General features: G+C 37.0%; 1 pseudogene across 1 annotated transcript; it reads right to left on the bottom strand.

The window, feature by feature from the left end:
- Positions 1–1,452: 1,452 nt before the first annotated feature.
- Positions 1,453–2,021, bottom strand: LOC306656935 (large ribosomal subunit protein eL19-like; annotated as a pseudogene). Its single transcript has one exon. The product of its transcript is annotated as a large ribosomal subunit protein eL19-like (transcript).
- Between the last annotated feature and the right edge of the window lie 20,760 nt (positions 2,022–22,781).

Below are 22,781 nucleotides of genomic sequence, written 5' to 3'. Positions count from 1 at the left end.
AAGTCACACAATTAGTAAACACAGAATTTGGATTAAGATTCCAGAGTCCCTTTTCTGAATCAGTACACTGCAGTGTACCAGTTAATATAAATCCTTCTCTTTTTGTGAAATTTTAGTTGTAGATGGACAAAATACCTTTATTTTATTTATTATTTATTTATTTTTATGTGGTGCTGGGGATCCAACCCAGTGCCATACATGTGCTAGGCAAGCATTCTATTGCTGAGCTACAACCCCAGTCCTAAATCCTTCTCGAGTGAATAAAATTGCCAAAAAAAAAAAAAAAAAAAAAAAAAAAAAAAGGAAAGAGATGGAACCAATGAACTAGCTCAGGATCAAGACAGGTATTAAAGGGAAATCACGTTTTGGGAATCTCTGAGGCAGTGATAGTGGAATTTGCATCTAATCTGTCCTCCTGGGACAGTTCTGTGTTTAGGAAAATATTCCTGAAGGCCAATTTATAGAGCAAGGTAATTCTCGACCGAGCACTGGGATGAGGTATTGTCTTCCTTCACATACTGAAGCACCTCTGAAGCCTGGGCTGGGATTCACACTAACAGAAAGAGCACAGACTTTTGCTAGAGACCCTAACCTCATCACACATCCAGGGCTCCTCATTCCAGCATGGCAATAAGAGAAACAGCAGAGGATCTCTTTCAGCTGTTCCTGTTCAGACCCCTTTGGCTTTAGCAGCTGCATGGTGTTATGGGACTCTACTAGGATGTTTTTTAAGAAACAATGTGTCACCTGACCCAGCCAGTTATGTTTGTCTCTGCCACCCCTTGAGGCGAACTCCTGGAGGTCAGGATAGTGTGTATTATTTTTCTGTCAATTTCCAGATCTGCACAGTTTCCTGCATATGTAGGGTGTCCAATGCTGTTCGTTGAATGAAGAGAATCGAACATTCATTCCGAACAATAGGGATGACGTTTGAACAAGGAGTTGTTGATATCTTAGACATTTTGGTTGAAGAGTAGTGGTGGTGATGATATTTTGGAAGGACATTGAGAAGATAATCACAATCAAGCTAGTTCTGGAGGAAGCTGTGAAAGAAATAGTTTGTTCAAGTAGTTATAAGTTTAAAGCCCTTTGTGGCCAAAGGTCTTATTTAAATCCTTTCCAAAACCTTTGCAATCTGATTAAGTTGGAGAATGCTTTTCCCTGTTTTTCTTGAAGGGTAAGTTGGAAGCGGTACCAAGAGTCCTATCCCACACCCATAGGGAGCTGTTTTTCCAAGTTTCCAGCTTTTGCAAGAGCTGCTTGAGATATATCATGTCTATGAAAAGGGAGGCCTTTACCACTTCCTTTATAATACCCTTCAACCTTTCTTAGTCAATAATACAAGATGAAAGTTTTTTCTTTTTCTTTTTTCTTTTTCTTTTTTTTAAATAGATAAAGGTTGTTTTTATTTCAAGGACTGAAACCACTATGTATAGACACAAAAGGGGAGCTTTATTTCTTGGTCTCTCCCTCCTTGGACAGAGTCTTGATGATCTGGAGGAGCTCCTCACGGCGTTTGTGTGCCTCCTTGGTCTTAGACCTGCGGGCCTCAGCCTGGTCAGCCACAAGCTTCTTGAGGGCCTTATCTGCCTTCGACTTGTGGATGTGTTCCATGAGAATCCACTTGTTTTTGAACACATTTCCCTTTACCTTCAGGTAGAGGCTGTGATACATGTGACAGTCAATCTTCTTAGATTCACGGTGCCTCCTGAGCATCCTACACAGAATCCACATCCTCCTCACCCAGGTTACCTTCTCTGGCATGCGAGCATTAGCTGTACCCTTTCACTTACCTATGCCCATAAGACTGCCCTTCCCGCAAGCCAGTGTATTTTTCCCGCATCGAATCTGGGAATGGACAGTCACTTGTTTGCAGATGATCAGCTCATCTTTGATCAGCTTCCGGATCTGCTGACGAGAGCTGGCTCTGGCGATTTCATTGGTCTCATTGTGTCCAATCAGACCTTCTTTTTCCCACAGTGGAGGACGCTGGAGGTAAGTGTCTTCTGAAGCCTGAGCATACTTATGGCAGTGGCTGCAGCAACAAAAGTGATTTGTTTGTTTTTTTGTTTTTTGTTTTTTGGTTTTTTTTGTTGTTGTTCTTGGGATTGAATTCAAGGATGTTTAACCACTGAGCCACATCCCTAGTCATTTTTATTTTTTTATTTTGAGACAGGGTCTCACTAGGTTGCCCACAGCCTCTGTAAGCTGCTGAGGCTGCCTTTGAACTTGGGATTTTCCTGCCTCAGCCTCTTAAGCTGCTGGGATCACAGGCATGCACCACCATGCCCAGCTAAGATGATTTTGAATTAGCTGTTGTCTAAATTAAATACTTGTGTTGTCTTTGCATCACTTAAAAACTGAATCTAAATGAACGGTACTTAAAAATAAGAGTAGTTATTTTTCTATATTGATGTTTATGTATATATTTTTGTCATTACATATGAAGATTTTTTATATTGAAAATAAAAACCCCACAAAGCAACTCTTAGCAAATACAAAAAAGAAGAGATACTACCTTGCATCCTATCATATCAAAATGGAATGAAATTAGAAATCAATGATAAAATAAAAAATAGAAGCTACTCCAACACCTGGAGACTAAATAGAATGCTACTGAGTGATGACTGGATAGCAGAAGAAATCAAGGAGGAAGTAAAAAAATACTTAGAGGTAAATAAGAACACTGATGCAACATATCAAAATCTCTGGGACACTATGAGGAAAATTCATTGCATTGAGCTCATACACTAAAAGCATAGAAAGTCAACAAATAAATGATCTCACATTACATTTCAAAGTCCTAGGGAAAAAAGGAACAAATCAACATCAAAAGCAGTAGAAGACAGGAAATAATTAAATCAGTGCTGAAATCAATGAAATTGAAACAAAAGAAACAGTTGAAAAAATTGACAAAACAAAAAGTTGGTTCTTTGAAAAAAACAAATAAAATTGATAAACACTTAGCCAAGCTTATGAAGAGAAAGAGAGAAAAAACTCAAATTGTTAAAAGTCATGATGAAAAAGGAAATATCACAATGGACACTACTGAAATACAGAATATAATTAGAAACTATTTTGAAAATTTGTGCTCCAATAAAACAGAAAATCTCAAAGACATTGACAAATTTCTAGAGACTTGTGACCTATGCAAACTGAATCAGGAGGAGATACACAATTTAAACAGATCAACTTCAAGCAATGAAATAGAAGATGCCATCAAAAGCCTAACAACCAAGAAAAGCCCCAGGGCCAGATGGATTCTCAGCTGAGTTCAACAAGACCTTCAAAGAAGAATTAACACTACTACTCCTCAAATTATTCCATGAAAGAGAAAAGGAGGGACCCTTCCAAACTCACTCTATGAGGCTAGTATCACCCTGATATGAAAGCCAGACAAAGTCACATCAAGGAAAGAAAACTTCAGACCAATATCCCTGATGAACATAGATGAAAAAATTCTCAATAAAATTCTGGCCAACTACATAGAAAAGCACACTAAAAATATAGTGCACCACTATCAAGTGTGGTTCATCCCAGGGATGCAAGGTTGGTTCAACATCCAGAAATCAATAAATGTAGTTCATCACATCAACTGACTTGAAGACAAGAATCATATGATCATTTGAATAGATGCAGGAAAAGCATTTGGCAAAATACAGCACCTCTTCGTGTTCAAAACACTAGAAAAACTAGGGACAGTAGGAATATACCTGAACATTGTAAAAGCTATCTATGCTAAATCCAAGTCCTACATCATTCTAAATGGAAGAAAATTGAAAGTATTCCCTCTAAAAACTGGTACAAGACAAAGATGTCCTCTTTCACCACTGATTGAACATCATCCTTGAAACTCTAGCCAGAGCAACTAAACAAAAGAAATTAAAGGGATACATATAGGAAAATAAGAACTCAAACTATCAATATTTGCTGATGACATGATTCTATATTTAGAAGATCCAAAAAATTCCACCAGAGGACTTCTAGAATAAATGAATTCAGCAAAGTAGCAGGATATAAAATCAACACCCATAAATCAAACTCATTCCTATTCATCAGTGATGAATACAGTGCATGAGAAATTAGGAAAACTACCCCATTCACAATAGCCTCAAAAAAAAAAAAAAAAAATACTTGGGAATTGATCTATCGAAAGAGGTGAAAGACCTCTACAATGAAAACTACAGAACACTAAAGAAAGAAATTGAAGAAGAACTTAGAAGATGGAAAGATCTCCCATGCTCTTTGATAGGCAGGATTAATATTGTCAAAATGGCCATACTACATTTAATGGTTAATTTGAATTGTTAACTTGATTGGGTTAAGAGATGCTGATGATTAAAAGGCCTTTGGGTGTGTCCATGAGGGCACATCTAGGAATGATTGGAATGTGGGATAGGAAATGAAGTGAAGAACCTCCCTAAACTTGGGCAGCACTGCCCAATAGGATGGAATAAAAGCTGGATGCAGATGCAAGCTCTACTCTTCTTGAACGGGTTCTTGATTGCCGCTTCCATTGTCTAAGGATATCGCACTCTCACTTCTTCACTCTTCCAAAGCAGACTCTGCCAGCGATTCTCTAGGTAGTTTCCAGAAGCCTTGGCCTTGGACTACAGCAGCATTGTTGATCTTTCTTGTTCTGGGGCTTCTGCATCTTGGGCTGCGCAACTGCTGGTTTTTCCGGCTCTCCAGCTGTAGACAGCCATTTTGGACTATACAGCTTCTAGTTGTGTAAGCCAACCTAATAAATCCTCGTTTATAATCATACTTCCTGTTGATTCTGTTCCTCTAGAGAATCCTAACTAATACACTACCAAAAGCATTATATAGATTTAATATAATTCCTATTAAAGTCCCAATGACATTCTTCATAGAAATAGAAAAGGCAATCATGAAATTCATTTGGAAAAATTAGAGACCCAGAATAGTCAAAGCAATCCTTAGCAAGAAAGTGAAGCAGGAGGCATCACAATACCAGACCTTACTATACTACAGAGCCACAGTAACAAAAATGACATGATAACACATAGACCACTGGTACAGAATAGAAGACACAGAGACAAACCCACATAAATACAGGTATCTCATACTAGACAAAGGTGCCAGAAACATTCATTGGAGAAAAGATGGTCTCTTCAACAAATGGGGCTGGGAAAACTGGAAATCCATATGTAACAAAATGAAGTGAAAACTCTATCTCTCATCCTGCACAACTCAACTCAAATTGTATCAAAGATTTAGGCACTAGAACAGAGACCTAATAGAAGAAAAAGTAGGCCCAAATCTTGACCATATTGGCTTAGGAACTGACTTCCTCAACAAGACTCCTAAAGCAGAAGAAGTAAAATCAAGAATCAATAAATGGTATGGAATCAAACTAAAAAGCTTCTTCTCAGCAAAGGAAATGATCATTTACATGAAGAGAGAGCCTACAGAATGGGAGAAAATCTTTACCACATGCACCTCAGATAGAGAATTAATCTCCAGGATATACAAAGAACTCAAAATCTCAACACCAATAAACAAATAACCCAATCAATAAATGGGCTAACGAACTGAACAGCCACTTCACAGAAGAAATACAATTGATCAACAGATATATGAAAAAATGTTCAACATCTCTAGCAATTAGAGAAATGCAAATCAAAATTAAGATTTCATCTCACTCTAGTCAGAATGTCAATTATCAAGGATACAAGCAGGACTGGGATTGTGACTTAGTGATAGAACGCTCCCCTAGCATGTGTGAGGCCCTGGGTTTGATCCTCAGCACCACGTAAAAATAAAATAAAGGTATTGTATTCACCTACAACTAAAAAACAAAATTTTAAATAAAGAATACAAGTAATAATAAATATTGGTGAGGATGGTAGGTGAAAAGGTACACTTGTACATTGCTGGTAGGACTGCAAATTGGTGCAACCATTATAGAAAGCAATACAGAAATTCCTTAGAAAAATTGAAATGTAACCACCATTTGACCCAGTTATCCCACTCCTTGGTTTATATCCAAAGGACTTAAAATCAGCATACTACAGTGACACAGTCACATAAATGTTTATAGCAGCTCAATTCACAATACCTAAACTGTGGAACCAACTTAGGTGCCCTTCAACAGATGAATGGATAAAGAAAATGTGGTATACTTACACAATGGGATATTACTCAGCCTTAAAGAAGGATGAAATTATGGCATTTGCATGTAAATAGATGGAGCTGGAGAATATCATACTAAGCAAAATAAACCAATCTTAGAAAACCAAAGGCTGAATGTTTTCTCTGATATGTGGATTCTAATTCACAATAAGGGGGAGGCAGGGAAAAATAGAATATTAGGCAGAGGGGAGTGAAGGGAGGAGGGGTTTTGGGGTGGGAAGAATAGAAGAATGAATCAGAAATTATTACCCTTTTACAAATATGATTACATGACTGGTGTGAGTCTACATCATGTACAACCAGTAGAATGAGAAGTTATACTCCATTTACATAAGATGTGTCAAATGCATTCTACTGTCATGTATAACTAATTAGAACAAATTTAAAAAATTAAAACCTGCTTATTCTCAACAGATCAGATCTGCATAAATATCTCTTGGTTACTAGGATCAAGGTCACTTCTCTTTACTGTTCTTCATCTATTTCCCTTGGCAAAGGATATCATCTATCTTGGTCCAATTGCGCTGCTACAAAAAAAAAATACTTGAGACTGGGTAATTTATTTTGTTTTTTTGTTTGTTTTTTAGTACTGGGAATTTAACCCAGGGGTAATTAATCACTGAGCTATATCCCCAGCCCTTTAAATTTTTTATTTTGAGACACTAAGTTGCTTAGGACCTTGTTAAGATGCTGAGGCTAGTCTTGAACTTGCAATTCTTCTGTCTCAGCCTCCTGAACCACTGGGATTACAGGCATATGCCTCTGCACCTGGCTGTACTGGGTAATTTATGAAGAACAAAAATATAAAGAAATATTTCATAGTTCTGCAGGTTGGGAAATCTAAGATCAAGGTTCTGGCATGATTGGGGCCTGGTGAAGGCTACTCTTTGCTTCCAACATGGCACTTCATTGCTCTATTCTATATAGAGAAGAATTCTGTCTCCTCACATGGTAGAAGAGATGGTAGGGGCCCAAAAGGCAAACTCCCTCCATCACAACCTGCTTCCTGTCCTGTTTCTTGTTTTGTTTTGTTTTGTTTTGGTACTGGAGATTGAACCCAGGGTGCTCTACCTCTGAGCTACAACCTCCGTCCTTTTCATTTTATATTTTGAGACAGGGTCTCACTAAGTTACCCAGGCTGGCATTCAACTTCTCTTGGACTCCTGAGTTGCTGGGATTACAGGTGTGTGCCACTGGCTTTCGTTAGACCCTTTTATGAGGGCACCGAGCCCATTCATGAGTGCAGAGCCCTTGTGGCCTCATTACTTCCTAAGGGCCACACCTCTCAATACAGTTTCTACATGGATTTTGGAGGCGACACAAATATTTAAACCATATCACACTTCGCAGGTAAGTAGTATCTTCATGCTGTCACAGAGCATGTTTTTCCTTTCCCAACATCAAACTTACCATACTCTCAGATTCCACAGCAGGATAGATGCTATTAAACTATTCCCCTATTAAGATGATCTAAGAGATAATGATTTAATAAGTCATTCCTCCAGGAGAACTGGTACTAAACAGAAGTCTTCTAGAACCGAAGTCCTTAATTGTAGATTATCAGGCACTGTGGTAGGCTACCAGAAAATAACAAAAAAGTCCCCTTATATATATTTCATTTGTTCACCCAACAGTGTATTAGGTGTTTTTTCATTCATTCATTCAATTAATAAGTACTTCCTGAGCACATACTGCATGTTAGCCACAAGGCCTTTACTGGGCATATAGTGATAAGCAAAAGAACCCTTTTATCTTAGATGCTATTTTTATTTTATTTTACTTTATATTTCATTTCATAGTGCTAGAAATTAAACCTAGGGCCTCGTGCATGCTAGGCAAGTGCTCTATAACTGAGCTACAACCGAGACCCAAATCAATTTTTTAAGAGGTGTATTTTAAAATAGCAAAAAGTATAAAGTCCCTTGGAATAAATCTAACAAGTTTGTGCATGTCTTTTAGGAAAAATATTATACAACATTACTGAAAGATATTATAAATCTAAATAAACAGAGAGCTGTACCTCTTCCAATATAGAGACTTAACGCTATAGATTGTCAATTGCCATAAGATTAAAAACAATTGGGCTGGGGAGATAGCTCAGTTGGTGGAGTGCTTACAAGCACAGGGCCCTGGGTTTGATCCCCAGCACCACAAAAAAAAAAAAAAAAAAAAAAAAAAAAAAAAAAAAAACCAATCTAGGGGCCAGAGGTATAGCTCAAAGATAGAGTGCATACTTAGCATGAACAAGGCTGTTTGATTCCCAGCACCACACACACACACACACACACACACACACACACACACACAAATCTGGAAGAATATACTATGCTAAAGTATTAATAGTGGTAGTCTCTGGGTTATGGGAATATTTTTATATTTTTATTTTTGCTTATCAATAATTTCTTTTTGCAATGCACATTTATACTTTTGTCATAAAAATATTTTAGAAGTATCCATTACTCTCACAATTCCAATTAAATTAGATTTTTTTTCATGGAACTTAAGCTGTTTCCCAGAAAAGCCAAGAAAATTCCAAAAAATGAGATAAATTTGCCCTACCAGATATCAAAATTTGTCATAGAACTCAAATAAAGACTATGGTGTTACCAAAGTTATGGAAGAGCACACTGAGAATCCCAGAAAAGTCTAATACCAAATGAAAAGAAAATTTTTGTCCTAGGAAGCATTTGCAGATTAGTTGTATAAAGATAAGACTACTCTATAACTGGTTCTCTATATGGGAAAAAATTAGCTTTGATGCCTACCTTCTGCCATACACAGACATCAATTCTAAGTATATTTAAGACTTGTCTTAGTGTGTTAGTGCTGCTATAACAAAATACTTTAGACTATGTAATTTATAGATAATAGAAACTTATTTCTCAAAGTTTTGGAAAATCCAAGATCAAGGTGGTGCGCGCAGATTCAGTGTCTGGTGAGGGCTAGCTTTCTTTGCTTCAATAATATCACCTTGCTATATTCTCACATGGGAGGAACAAATGCTGTGTCCTCACTTGGTGGGAAGGAAAAAGGGACTAGGGGACACCCTTCACTTTTTTCTTATAAGGGCATTAATCCCATTCATGAGGGCAGAGCCCACATCTCACTTTTCAAAAGACTTCATCTCTTAATACTAGCACACTAAATATTAAGTTCCAACATAAGAATTTGGGGAGAGAAGAATATACATTCAGACCACAGTAAGACTTAAATAGGAAGGTATTAAAGTTTACAGTATAATGTAAAATAATGGAATTTTTAAAATACAAAATAAGAAATATCTTTGTCTTCAGGGCAGAGAAATTTCTTATGCAGGTACCAAAAGTGAAAAACCATAAAGGAAAATAGTTCCAATTCAAATACAGTAAAAATAACAACTGTGAGCACCAAAAGATACCTCATAATGAATACAAGCACAAGGCACTAAGGAAGAGAAGGTATTTATAACACATATAACTGACTAAAGAAAAGCAGACAATGAGCAAAAGAAAAATCATTTCTCAGAAGAGGTAACATAGATGAACAATAAGCATATGAGACGACATTTAATCTTGTTAGTAACAGGAAATGCAAATTAAAACCATAAGATACTATTTCTTACTGACAAAATATTGCAACCTCTGGGGCTGGAAGTGTAGTGGAATTTGCTTAGCTTGAATGTGTGAGGTCCTGGGTTTGATCCCAAGCACCACTTAAGAAAAAAAAAATTAGAAAGTCTGTCAATACTAAATGTTAGATTGCAGAACAAGAGGAACCCTCATTTAATGCTAGTTAAAGAGTAGATAGTATGACTTCGGAAAATAGTTTGTTACTATCCATTATAGTTTAACTTGCACATGTCCTATGATTCAGAAATTACATAGATATCATATGCATTCTTGCATTAAGAGATACTCAGAAAAATATTCACAGCCATGTTGTTTGTGAAATATAAAATCCTGAAAACAGCTCAAATGTCCATTAATTATAGAATGGAGAAATATGATAAAGTCATACGAAGAGACATTATACAGAACTGAATATGAATAAACCAGTTACCGCTCATTTATTCATGAACTACTCTAATGAATGAGCCAAACGGTCAAGTTGCAAAAAGATACACACTATATGATTCCATTTCTATTAACTTAAACAGGCAAAACTGAGCAAGATATTTTGTCTAGATATCTTCTGTTTCAGCCTCTAGATTCAGTCTCCATCCTTCTCTGATTTCCAGGAGGCTGAACTGCACAGGTTACATCAATGGGTTTCTTTGACTTCCAGCTTTTGTTAGGTTTGGATGATGGGAGGCACCACAGAAGTTTGGAGAATTAAAGAAGAGTAGGGTTGATCTTATTCTCTGGTACTCTGACTGGGGGTTGCTATACGCTGGCTGGGTTCCCTCTTCTGTAGGTCTCAGCCTCTATCAAGTACCCCTCCCAACATAGCCAGCTCTATCTCTAATTTCCTGTTACCACTCTCTCCCCTCCCCTTCAGGCAGGCATAGGGCGATAAGAACTCTTACCAGCCTCAGGCTAATATCTTATTCTTGTGTTCTCACTATACCCTGCTGGCACCCTTGTAAATAGTTTCTTTAATAAACTCTGCTCAAATTATCCTAATTTGAGTGTACCATCTGTTTCCTGCCAGGACCCTGACTGATACAATATTGCTTAGTGTCTCAGAAAGACTGGTAAAACTTACAAGGAAATGCAAGGGAATTATTAACACAAAACTCAGGGTAGGTGTTACCTCTTTGGGAGAGGAAAACATGATAAAAAAAATTACATGGAGACTCATTATGTTCTGGTAATATTCTATTTCTTAAGCAAGGCTATTTGTAGATGTGTATTTGCTTTATGATTATTCTTCGAGATTATTTTTAATTTGGCCCCATATGTTGTAGACAATCTTCTGTACTTATAATATTTTTACAATAAAAATTAACATAAATATAATAAACAATGACTAGAGGACTGGGAATGTAGCTCAGTGGTAGAGCACTTGTCTACCATGTGTGAAGTCTGGGGTTTTCCATCCCCAGCACAGTAAAACAAAAAAAGGCAGAAAACTAAAACCAAAAAAACTCCCACCAGATACAAAGTTGTGAGAGCAGAGATTTTTGTTGTTTCTCTACTGGAACAATGCTGGCACATAGTAAGTGCTCAATAAGTATGTGTTGAAACAACATCTAACTTTGGCCCAGGACTTCCAAATCGTTGTATAGAGTTAAGGAGACTTCACTTAGACCTTTATTTCCCGCCCCACCCCCTTCCTTTTAAACACTAAACTCCACTGCACAAGCCAGAAAGAGCTTTCTTTATTCTTTCTTCCTTGTTAGAAGCTCCATAGACTTACCTATTTCCCTCTCTTCTTGGTGTTTGTTACCATAAACTACTTTTGGTTTACTCTGACACCCCTTCTCCCAGTCTGACACTCTGTCTTCATCTTTCTTCTTCCTTAGACAGCAACTTGAAGGGTTCTTTTGTTTAACAGATTTTTATTGCCGACAATTTTGGAGAAACAGAAAGGAATAAAAAATTAGAAGTATTTACAAATGTTTTGATTCTCAGACTGTAGTTTGACTTCCTTATAGGTAGTAACCTTCCCTTTTAACTATTCTTTCTTTGAGTTTGACCATTATAACTTCCAAATCTGGGTTGGTCCTTGAAGAAAGACCTTGACGGAATGACAGTAAATAATCTTGTTTCTCTGAGGACCTACAGAGAGAGTTCCATTTCAGGAAGATTCATTTGGAGTTTTATACTACTTGACTCAGATTCAGGGTTTTTTCTTCAACATCTGATAGTGTTAAAAGCAGACAAATCAGCAAAAGAAAAATAAAACTGTACATCAGCATTTTCCAAATTGTTTCACATAGAATACTAGTCCTATAGGAATATACACTGCTCCAAAAAAGGGTAGGAAGTTTTATGTCCAAACAACTTTGGGAAATGTTGTATACTGCATCTGTCCCCTGGAGAAACAATCAGCTTTACTTTGTTTTAACCCTGTGTTTCTCAAATTTAATTGACCCTTAAACCTCTTTTCTATCTTATCTATTAAAACTTTGCTAAAGATGCACTGAACACACTTTGAGGAAATTTTATTTACACAGGAAAGTAAAATAGTTGGCCAGGGATATATTTCAGCAGTAGAGGGTGTGCTTAGCATCTACAAGGCTATAAGTTTGATCCCTAGCACTAAAAATTAAATAAATAAATAAATAAATAGAAAGTAGAATAAGGTCTGTATTAGTCTGCTAGGTCTATCACCACAAAATACCACAGACTTTGTGTGTTAAACAATAGAATTTATTTTCTCACAGTTCTGGAAGCTGGAAGTCAAAGATCAAGGTGTGAGCAGGTTTGGTTTTCCCTGAGGTCTTTTTCCTTGACTGCAGATGGCCACCTTCTTGCTGAGTCCTCACATGGCCTTTTCTCTGACACTTTGCCTCCTTTGTGTATCTGTCTCTTCTTATAAATACATTAGTTATTTTGTATTAGGGCTTCATTCTTATGACCTCATTTACCTTAATTATCTTCTTCAGGGCCCTGTCTTCAGATAAAGTTACTTTGGGGGTTAGTATGTCAACATATGAATAGGGGGCACAATTCAGTCCATAATAGCATCACACACACCTTTATTCTTTCTCTTTTGCTTCGCACTTACACAATTCATCACAATAAGGTAGGGAAAACATATTTACCAGGCCTTAGTGTTTCTTCTGTGGGGCAAGAAAATCAAGAATATGGAGCAGCTGCCCATGATTCAATTATATATGAATGGAGTACCTACTTAGTGGAAATCATTTTGCTAAGCATTTCTAGAGGTTAGAAAGATCTGTGACAAAGGCTAGATCCAGCTCTCAGGAGACTAGGAGCTTACCCAAGACTATCCATAAACACTTGTTTTCTCTACCTTCATACTTTACTCCATTCTTTAACAGAAAGTCTAAGTTGAACCCTCAGACTATTCTATTAGTTTTTAGTCCCGAAATCACATGGGCTCCTTAGTGTTTTTGTTTTGTTTTTTTTTTTTTTTTTGGTGGCGAGGAATGTATTTTCTTATTTGTAGGTGAATCCAATACCTTTATTTTACACATACATTGTTGGTGGAATTGCAAATTGGTGCAGCCACTGTGGAAAGCAGCATGGAGATTTCTCAGAAAACTTGGAATGGAAACCACCATTTGACTCAGTTATTCCACTCCTTGGTTTATACCTGAAGGACTTAAAATCAGCATACTGCAGTGACACAGCCACGTCAATGTTTAAAGCAGCTCAATTCACAATAGCCTGATTGTGGAACCAACTTAGATGCACTTCAACAGATAAATGGATAAAGAAACTGTAGAATATATACAGAATGCAATATGATTCAGCCACAAAGAAGAATAAAATTATGGCTTTTGCAGGTAAATGGAGCTGGAGAATATCATGCTAAGTGAAATAAGCCAATCCCCAAAATCCAAAGATTGAATGTTTTCTCTGAAATGTAGATGCTGATACATAATGGGGTGGTGGGTAAGAGAAGAATGGAGGTAACTTTGGGTTGTATAGAGGGACATGAGGGGAGGGGAGTGGGAAAGAAACATAGTAAAATGAGACAAACATCATCACATGTATGATTACATAAATGGTGTGAATCTATATCGTGTACAACCATAGAAATGAAAAATTGTACCCCATTTGTGTACAACGAATCTAAATACAGTCTGTAAAAATAAATAAATAAATATAAATAAATAAATAAATACATACATACATACATACATGAAATACCACAACCAGGCTTGGTGGCGCATGACTGTAATCCAAAGGGCCTTGGAAGGCTGAGGCAGGAGGATCAAGAGTTCAAAGCCAGACTCAGCAATTTAATGAGGCCCTAAACAACTTAGCAAGACCCTGTCTCAAAATAAAATATAAAAAGTGTTGGGAATGTGGCCCAGTGGTTAAGTACCCCTGGGTTCAGTCCCTGGCAGCCCCTCCACCAAAAAAATTCCATAAACATGGCCAAAATAATGCAGGCACCCAAAAGAAGGGAAAGGCTGGTTTGCTCTCATGGCAGGTTCTCAGTCACTAATGATGGCATTTTGGAACTAACATATCTAAATTCCAACAGGTGCTCCCATGTCCCTCTGGGTTGAATTATTTATAAATGTTCATTAAACATCTGTATTAAAAATCTTATTAAGATCTACTACAGGGCTGGGGATATAGCTCAGTAGGTAGAATACTTGCCTTGCAAGCACAAGGCCCTGGGTTCAATCCCCACCACCAAAAAAAAAAAAAAAAAAAAAAAAATCTACTACATGCCAGATTCAGGTAATATGTGAAATGATCTTGTTTAATTCTTACAGAAACTCAGTGGAGTAGGCATTATCAGTCCTATTTTACAGATGCAGGAACTGAAATCCAGAAAGAGAAAATGACTTATTTAAGATTACTCAGCTAACATAACATGAGCCTGGTCCATCCCATTCCAAAATCTGTTTATAACCAATGCATTTCATTGCCTCTTGATCCCAATAGATACTCAAAATTACTCTGGGTTTTGCAACAACTGCTCTTAAATTCCTTTATTTTTCTCTATTCCATTGTTATTACTGTAGCTTACAACATCAACTCTTAACTCACCAGAGAGCATAGTAGTTAAGAATATACATACACTCTGGAAACAAACTATGTTCGTATTTGAATTCTGACTGCTTCACTAACTGTGTGACTTTGGGGAAATTACCTAATCTATGTCACAGATTCCTCCTCTGTAAAGGAGAGATACTTCATATGACTGCTGTGAGCATTAAATGTATATAAATTGTGTAGGAGAGGGCCTGGACATAATAAATGCTAGCCATCATAGGATTACTGGTTTCTTTTTGCATCCATTGGAGTCTTGGCAGGAAACAGATGGCACACACAAACTAGATAATTTGAGGAATGTTTATTGAACACAAGGCATATGCACAATTTAGGGAGATCAACAAGGAATACAAAGTTTTCCCAGTGCTAGTAAAGTTGGAATCTTTATTATCCATAGGGCTGAAGAGAAAAAGAATGAATGATTATAAGGATTGAAATATGGCAGTTGTGTGGAAGGTGCTGACTGCTAAGATCTGTGACCTTTGGTGGTGACAGATGTCCTCAGTAGAGAAGGAGATGGGGAATAAATGTTTGGACCTCTCTTTCCCCCTGACCTCTGATCTGCTGTTCTCTTTCAATGCTGAATCCAACCAAAAATCAGAGGGGCAAGGAAGCCTGTTGGGAACCCACATATTTCAAACTTCTGGAACACAGAGCCTATGGATGATGGAGAAAATATCTGGAGAGGCACACAGAAAATATCTGGCCCATCTTCTGTCCAGACTTGCCTTCCTCCCTTCTCTATCTTGCAGCTGGAATGATCTTCCTACAGCATGAAATAATTTTTTCTTGCCACACCTTTTTGCCTTTTGGTGGCTCTCTATTGCTCTCAGAATAAAATCTATATGCCTTAGTATAACATACAGGGCTTAATGATTTATCTCCAGTTTTAATTCTTGCCATTCACCCTCTCAACCTTTCCTGTCAAGCCATATGTAATTACTTTCACCTATGAGAACATTGTTTTCTGTTCTTTGACCTTTTTCATGTCTGGAACTCTTCCTAGAATGATCTTTCCATTCTCCTTCACTTGAGCATGAAGTATATTTATGTGGAGAAATGAAGGAATTTCTCTTATGCAGTTAGATTTGGGGATGATCTAAGCTCATTTCTGTAGCAATGCTTTCTGGAGCCCTGAAAGTAGTGGCATTTCAAAGCTGGTTTTTGGTACTACCTTCAGTTCTTAAGTGGATTTTTGTGATTTTCATGAGCTTCTAATTATGACAGGTACATAGCTACAGGAGCATGTCTGAAAGTAATGAGAGTTGAGTTTTTATTGAGCTTACAAAATATACCTTCAAAGTGTTCCTTTGAGAACAACTGAAATCTAATCTAGGCATCCTGGGATGCTAAGACAGACTTCTAGGAATAATATTTGTATGGGGATCTCAGGAGCTTCTGGGAAGAAACTCTAAATATGCTTTTGGGAGAGAGAATTGGACTCTGAGAGACAGGAAATTCACGTAAGCAGAGTATAGACAAAAGCTACCTCTGGTCTCTGGGCTGAAGGTTTTCTTTCATAACTATATAGTCATTTTCTATGTGCTAAATACCAAGCAGAAGTGAAATTCACATTATTGATGTCTATTGAGTATTCTTTGGGCTGTTACTCTTTTTTTGAAAACAAGAAAAAAGCAAACAACAAGAAATGACCCTCATGATGAAGGAACATGAGTGGTGGCTTAAAGAGAGAGAGGTTCTGTTCTGGCAAAACCCATAAGAAAAGCTACTTCCTTTTTCCCTGAAATCTGAAGATTCCTGTTGAACAAGACATCTACTTCTATGTCTCTAGCCCCATCTTGTGGTTGAGCAAGAAATCACCATGTCATCAACAGGTCAATTAAAGACAACCATCAGGAACCTTTGTACTTGCACTCTATTGAGAGTGCACAGTTCTTAAATATATACTTGGGCTCAGGCTCTGTAATAATTTATCTCAGAGCATAAAATGACATTTAATACTAATTTAACCCTATGAAGAATGTGTGTTATAGATAAGAAAATCAAAATTAAGAGTTTCTAAGAACTTAGAACTTGTCCAAGATCACACAAGCCAAAGGTCAAGATTTGAACCCAACCCCTACTATGCTTTTCTTTTTTTTTTTTTTAACAGTCATCTGCTTACATATTCATGCACACACCTATCATATGTTTTTGTTTTCCTTTGCCACACACTTGTACATCCATCATTTTATTTAAGCCTTATAACTTTATTAAGCAAGAATCTATATCCATTTTTAGAAGCCGCTGAGACTTAAAGAAGTTACATAATTTCCCCTAGATCACAAGTAGTGAGGTTAACCCATGTCTCCTGACTCTATTATTAAACATACAACTTCTCAAGCTGATTTGGGATCACCCTTAACAGTTTCTTATTACTATGAAAAATCCTTGATATTACCAAAGAATTCATCTTAAGACTCTTGAAAAATCCCCTACTTTTAGGAATGATATTATAAAGTGTAATTTCCAAATAAGACACATTTGATGAAAAGCATACAGTAAAGCAAAGTAAAAACTTGCATTCTAGGTGATTGAGTAGACTGAGTTACTAAGGGACATTTTCCCACATACCAGTTGTAACTCAGCTTTGCTTTGATGTAACCAAAATACCTGACAAAAACAATTCAGAGGAGGGAAAGTTTAATTTAGTTCATGGTTTTAGTCCCCAGTAGACCGGCTCCATTGGTTTGGGCCTAAGGTGAAGCAGAACATCACGGTGAAGGGCATAGTGGAGAAGCACTGGTCACCACCTGGCAGCTGGGAAACAAAGAGAGAAAGGGGAAGGGGCCACAGGAAAGATAAACTCTTTCACGACATGCCCCCAGCGATCTGCCTCCTCCAGTCAAGTCCCACAGTCACCACCCAGTTAGTCCATTCAAACTAGGATGCACTGATTGGGTTGTATAGCTCTCACAATTCAGTAATTTCACCTCCAAACATTCCCACATTAATTAACACAGAAGCTTTTGGGAGACACCTCATACCTAAAACATAACACCAGAACTCCAGTGAGTGATTTGAACTAACCTTTAGCAGTGATCAGGGATCACTGGGGTTCACTTTTGATTAGTGGAAATTACAAATATTAAATTCATTAAATGCCATATATCTTCTGTAATATTATTGCCTCTACTGTGGGGATTTGCATTTTCAAGGCAGTCTACAAGAAGTAGATGATCCAAGTTGGGCGCAGTGGTGCACATCTATAAACCCAGCAGCTTGGGAGGCTGAAGCAGGAGGATGGTGAGTTCAAAGCCAGCCTCAGAAATTTATTGAGGTCCTAAACAACTCAGTGAGACCCTGTCTCTAAATAAAATATTTTAAAAAAAGGGCTGGGGATGTGACTCAGTGGTTAAGCACCCCTGAGTTCCATCCCCTGTACCAAAAAAAAAAAAAAAAAGAAAGAAAGAAAGAAAGAAAGAAAGAAAGAAAGAAAGAAAAGAAGCAGATGATCCAATCAGGCATGCACCTGTAATCCTACTCTGGAGGCTGAGGCAGGATGATCACAGGTTCAAGGTCATCCTGGGTGATATAGGGACTCCCTGTCTCAAAATAAAGAATAAAAAGAGAACTGGGGGTATAACTCAGTGATAGTATACTCCTGGGTTCCAAGAAAAGAAAAAAAGGAAAATAAGTGGATGATCCAAAGGAACAAATTAATGTTTAAATCACAGGCATTAAATGTAGGCCCCAGTTGAAATAAATTAGCTTAACCAATGTGTAATCCTTTTGTTGGTATGAAATATTGTTATATCATCTATTGATTAAGGCACTGAAGACCAACTGACAAAAAAAAAAAAAAAAAAAACAAAAAAAAAAAAAAACACCAGACACTTCTCATTTTATGCTATAAGAACCAATTAGCACAATTCTTTGACCATCACGCAAAATAATCTTAAATTCTGCTTCTCCACTCCTGGCCTTCATTGTACCCAGACCATGCTTTTCCCCAAAGAAGAAACAAAACTGGGGTACACCTTACACCTTGGATATTTTTCCTTAGGGACTTTAAATAATTTTCTATGAAGCATGTCTTATAGCACAAATTCAATTCTACAAAAGTTGCAGTAAATTTTACTTGGATTTTCCTAGGCCCTAGGAGCTTTGTAGCTTAAGCTTTATAATAGGGTCCAAGTTTGGATTGTGTTTTCAGGCAAGTTACTTAACATCATTAACATTCATTTCCTTGTTTGTTGTATGGTAACAGTGGACTCAGAAGTTGCTAAATTTTGTAAATCAACTCTGGCTTATGTTTTAGGTAAACTGATTGCTAAAAATTAATATACCAGAAACAAATTGTTCTGTTGGAATCTAATGGTTGATTTTTCAGTAGATGGAAGAACTATTCATATCATGAGTCAAGATGTGAAAGTGCTCAGTGGATCTTTGGAAAGTGAAAGTCTGAAGAACATAGACCTGATATGACTCCCCAAAATATCCATGTCCTAATCCCTGGCATCTGTTAATATGTTAGGATCTATGGCAAGGGAGGATTAAGGTTGCTGAAGTAATTGAGGTTGTTAATCAGCTAATTCTAAAGTAGGGAGACTGTTTTGGATTATCTGGGTGGATCCAACATGATTATGAGGATCCCTTAAAGTGGAATAGAGAGTCAGAGGAAGAAGTAGCTATGAGAGAAAGGACTAGAAAGATACAATTTTTTTTGAAGATGAAGGAAGGAACACAAGTCAAAAAATATGAGTAGCATCTAAAAGCTAGAAATGGCAAGAAACAGTCTCTTCTAGACTTTAGGATGGACCCCTTAGTCCAGTGTGACCTGCATCAGACTTTGGTCCTTACAGGATGATAAGATAATACATTTGTGTTGTTTAAGTCACTAAGTTTGTGGTAATATGTTACAGAAGCAATAGAAAACTAACACAATATTTATGACTATCACAGTAGATAAAAGTGTTATCTGTTTTCTGTGGTGAAGTGAAAAAAGTACTGAACTTGGAATCTGAAGAATAAAGTTGGCATTCCAATACTGCTCTTCCATAGATGTATGACTTTCAGTAATTTACAATTCCTCTTTGTGCATGTTTATCATGTGGCAGTTCCTACCTCACAGAGTTGTTATAAACAATAAATGAAATAATGGTCGTGTAGGTGTTTCATAAACTGCAATGCATCCTACACATACAAGTAATTATTATTTACAGTGCCTAATACATAGTTGGTATGCAAGAAATTTTTGCTTAGTGAGATCAATTATTTTTGACAGTCCTTAGGATGTTAAGATGTGATTGCAAAACATGTACTAGGTACTTTGAGGAGAGAAAGAAATCATACATGATATCTGCTTCTAAAGTGATTATGATATAATTAAGAAAATATCATTCATGAGATTTAAACAAGAATTTAAAATTTATACAAGACAATAACAGTACAAAAGAAGTCACAAGGTTATATATGATTAAATACTAAGGAAGTGAAATAAATAATATGCTTCCTGAGTTTAGGTACGGAACGGGAGATAAGCATGGGCTGGAATAGTGAAAGTAGGCTTCTACGAGGAAGATCTTCAGCATGATTTTGGAGGGTGAGGGTAGATGGAGAATAATTAACCCCACAAACACTGTTTTCCTGCACAAATTCCAGGACTCGCATTTTACATTTAAGACACTGGCAGGCAGTTCCAGTGTTTCTAATTATACTCATTTTGTCACCATCAGTAATATTTTTCCCTTTTATTTTGAAATAATTTCAAACATAAAGTTAGAACAACAGTACAAAGAGGCTGCCCTCCTTCCTGAACCTTTTGAGAATGTTGCCAATATGATGTCTTGTCACCCACAGATTCTCAAAAATCAGAACTTTTTCTTTGTGTATGTGTGTGTGTGTGTGCGCGCGCGCGCACGGGCGCACGTGTGTGCATGCACATGTGCGTGCACATGCTAGGGATTGAACCCAGGACCTTGCACAGGCTAGGCATGCATTTGACCACTGAGCTTCATTCCCAGTCTTAAATCAAGAAAACTAACATTCGTGCTTTATTATCATCTAATCCACAAACCCTTCAGTTAATGGTCCCAATAATGCCATTTATAGTTATTCATTTAGTTACAGGTCTCACTAGTCTGTAATCAGAACAGTTTCTTAGTCTTTCTTTGACTTTCATGACTTAGCTACTTTTAAAAGATTATTGGTGAGCTATTTTATATAATGCCCCTCATTTTGGGTTAGTCTGTTTCCTCTAGATTAGAGTCAAGTTGTGCATTTTGGGTAGGAACAGCACAGAAGTGATGTTGGGTTTTTCTTCATTGCACACTGTTAACTGGTAACAATTGCAATTTGTCCCATTACTGATAATGTTACTGTGTTCATAAATTAAATGGTGTTTGTCAGGTTTTCCCACTATAAAAATTTTCTTTGTTTCTTCTTAATTAATAATTATTTTGTGTTGAGATACTTTGAGACTATGTAAAAATTCTATCCTTTATCAAATTTTCTAGTTAGTCATATATAGATATTTCTTGGTTGAATTAATTGCTAGTATAGTTGCCAAATGGTGATTTTCTAATGTCATCATCCAGTCTATATTCATTGGTTGTATTATATTGTAACAAAAACCCTTTTCCTCTCATTCACTTATTCCATTTTTACCTATCAGTTTAGATGCATGGATTTCTGTTTTACAAAATGTGTTATAATCTATTAAATCATTATTTGTTTTGATACTTAAGTTGTTCCCATTCTGGCTGTAGGAATGAGAGCCTATTTAAGCTGTCCTGTTTTTTTTTCCGTATACTGAAAATTGAGCCCAGGGGTGCTTTACCACTTACTGAGCTATATACCCATCCCTATTTTTATTTTGAAACAAGTATTGCTAAATTGCTCAGGCTTGCAATCCACCTGCCTCTGCTTTGTGAATATATGGGATTACAGGTATGTGCCACTACAGCTGGCCTCTACATCTTTTGACATGTTTTCATCATTCTTTGAACACTTCATTACTTTCTGGTTTAAAAAGATGTTCCAGGTTCATCTTGTATTTTCTCTGCCTTAGCCTTGGAATCGGATATTTCTCACAGAAATCCTGGTTACTGTTAGTGGAAAATGTCATTTTAGTGGAAAATGGTAACTAGAACCAAGATGAGGGTATTAGGTATGCTCATTGCTACTGGGGAGTCACTGCTCCTAGAAAATATATACATAGATACATATTCACAGACACATTTATATTTATTTGTCTCATATATATATTTGTTATGGTTTAGATATGTTCCCCAAAAGCTCATGTGTGAGACAATGCAAGAGAGTTTAGAAGTGAAATGATTGGGCTATGAGAGCCTTAACTTAATCAGTACATTAATCCACTTGAATGGATTAACTGGGTGGTAACTGTTGGGTATGGCTGAAGGAGGTGCTTTTGGGATATATATTTTGTCCTGGTGAGCTAAACTCTGTTTCTCTCTGATTGCCATGTCCTGAGCTGCTTTCCTCCATCAAATCCTTCTGCCTTGATGTTCTGCTTCGCCTCTAGCCCCGACCTATGGAATCGGCCAACCACAGACTGAACCTCTGAAACTATGAGCCCCAAATAAACTGTCCTCCTATAATTGTTCTTGTCAGGTCTTTTGGTCACAGCAATGAAAACCCTGTCTAAAACACTTGAAAATCCTGAGTTCACTCTGATACTTACAATTTAACATTAGAGTTCATTCTAATTTTCTGCTTTTCTGTCTTTTAACTCCTGTCTCCCTTAGTGAGAAACCTGGCTTTCATTATCTTCAACATATTTACTTATGTAACCAATTTCGCATTGCCACTGCTGCTGGGATTACAGGTATGTGCCACTACATTTGGCCTCTATGTCTTTTGACATGTCTTCATCATTCTTTGAATACTTCCTTACTTTGTGGTTTCAATCCCCAGTACCAATAAATAAATGAACAAATAAATAAATAAGTAAGTAAGTCAGTAAGTCATACAGTTATTGTGTTCCAGGATTGCCAGCACGTCTCTAATCTCAGTCATTGGGGATTAGGCAGGAGG

This window comes from Sciurus vulgaris, assembly GCF_902686455.1.
Source record: "Sciurus vulgaris genome assembly, chromosome: 1".
Lineage (NCBI taxonomy): Eukaryota > Metazoa > Chordata > Mammalia > Rodentia > Sciuridae > Sciurus > Sciurus vulgaris.
The sequence above is the reverse complement of the archived record's forward strand: the minus strand, read 5'-3'. Positions and strand labels throughout refer to the sequence as shown.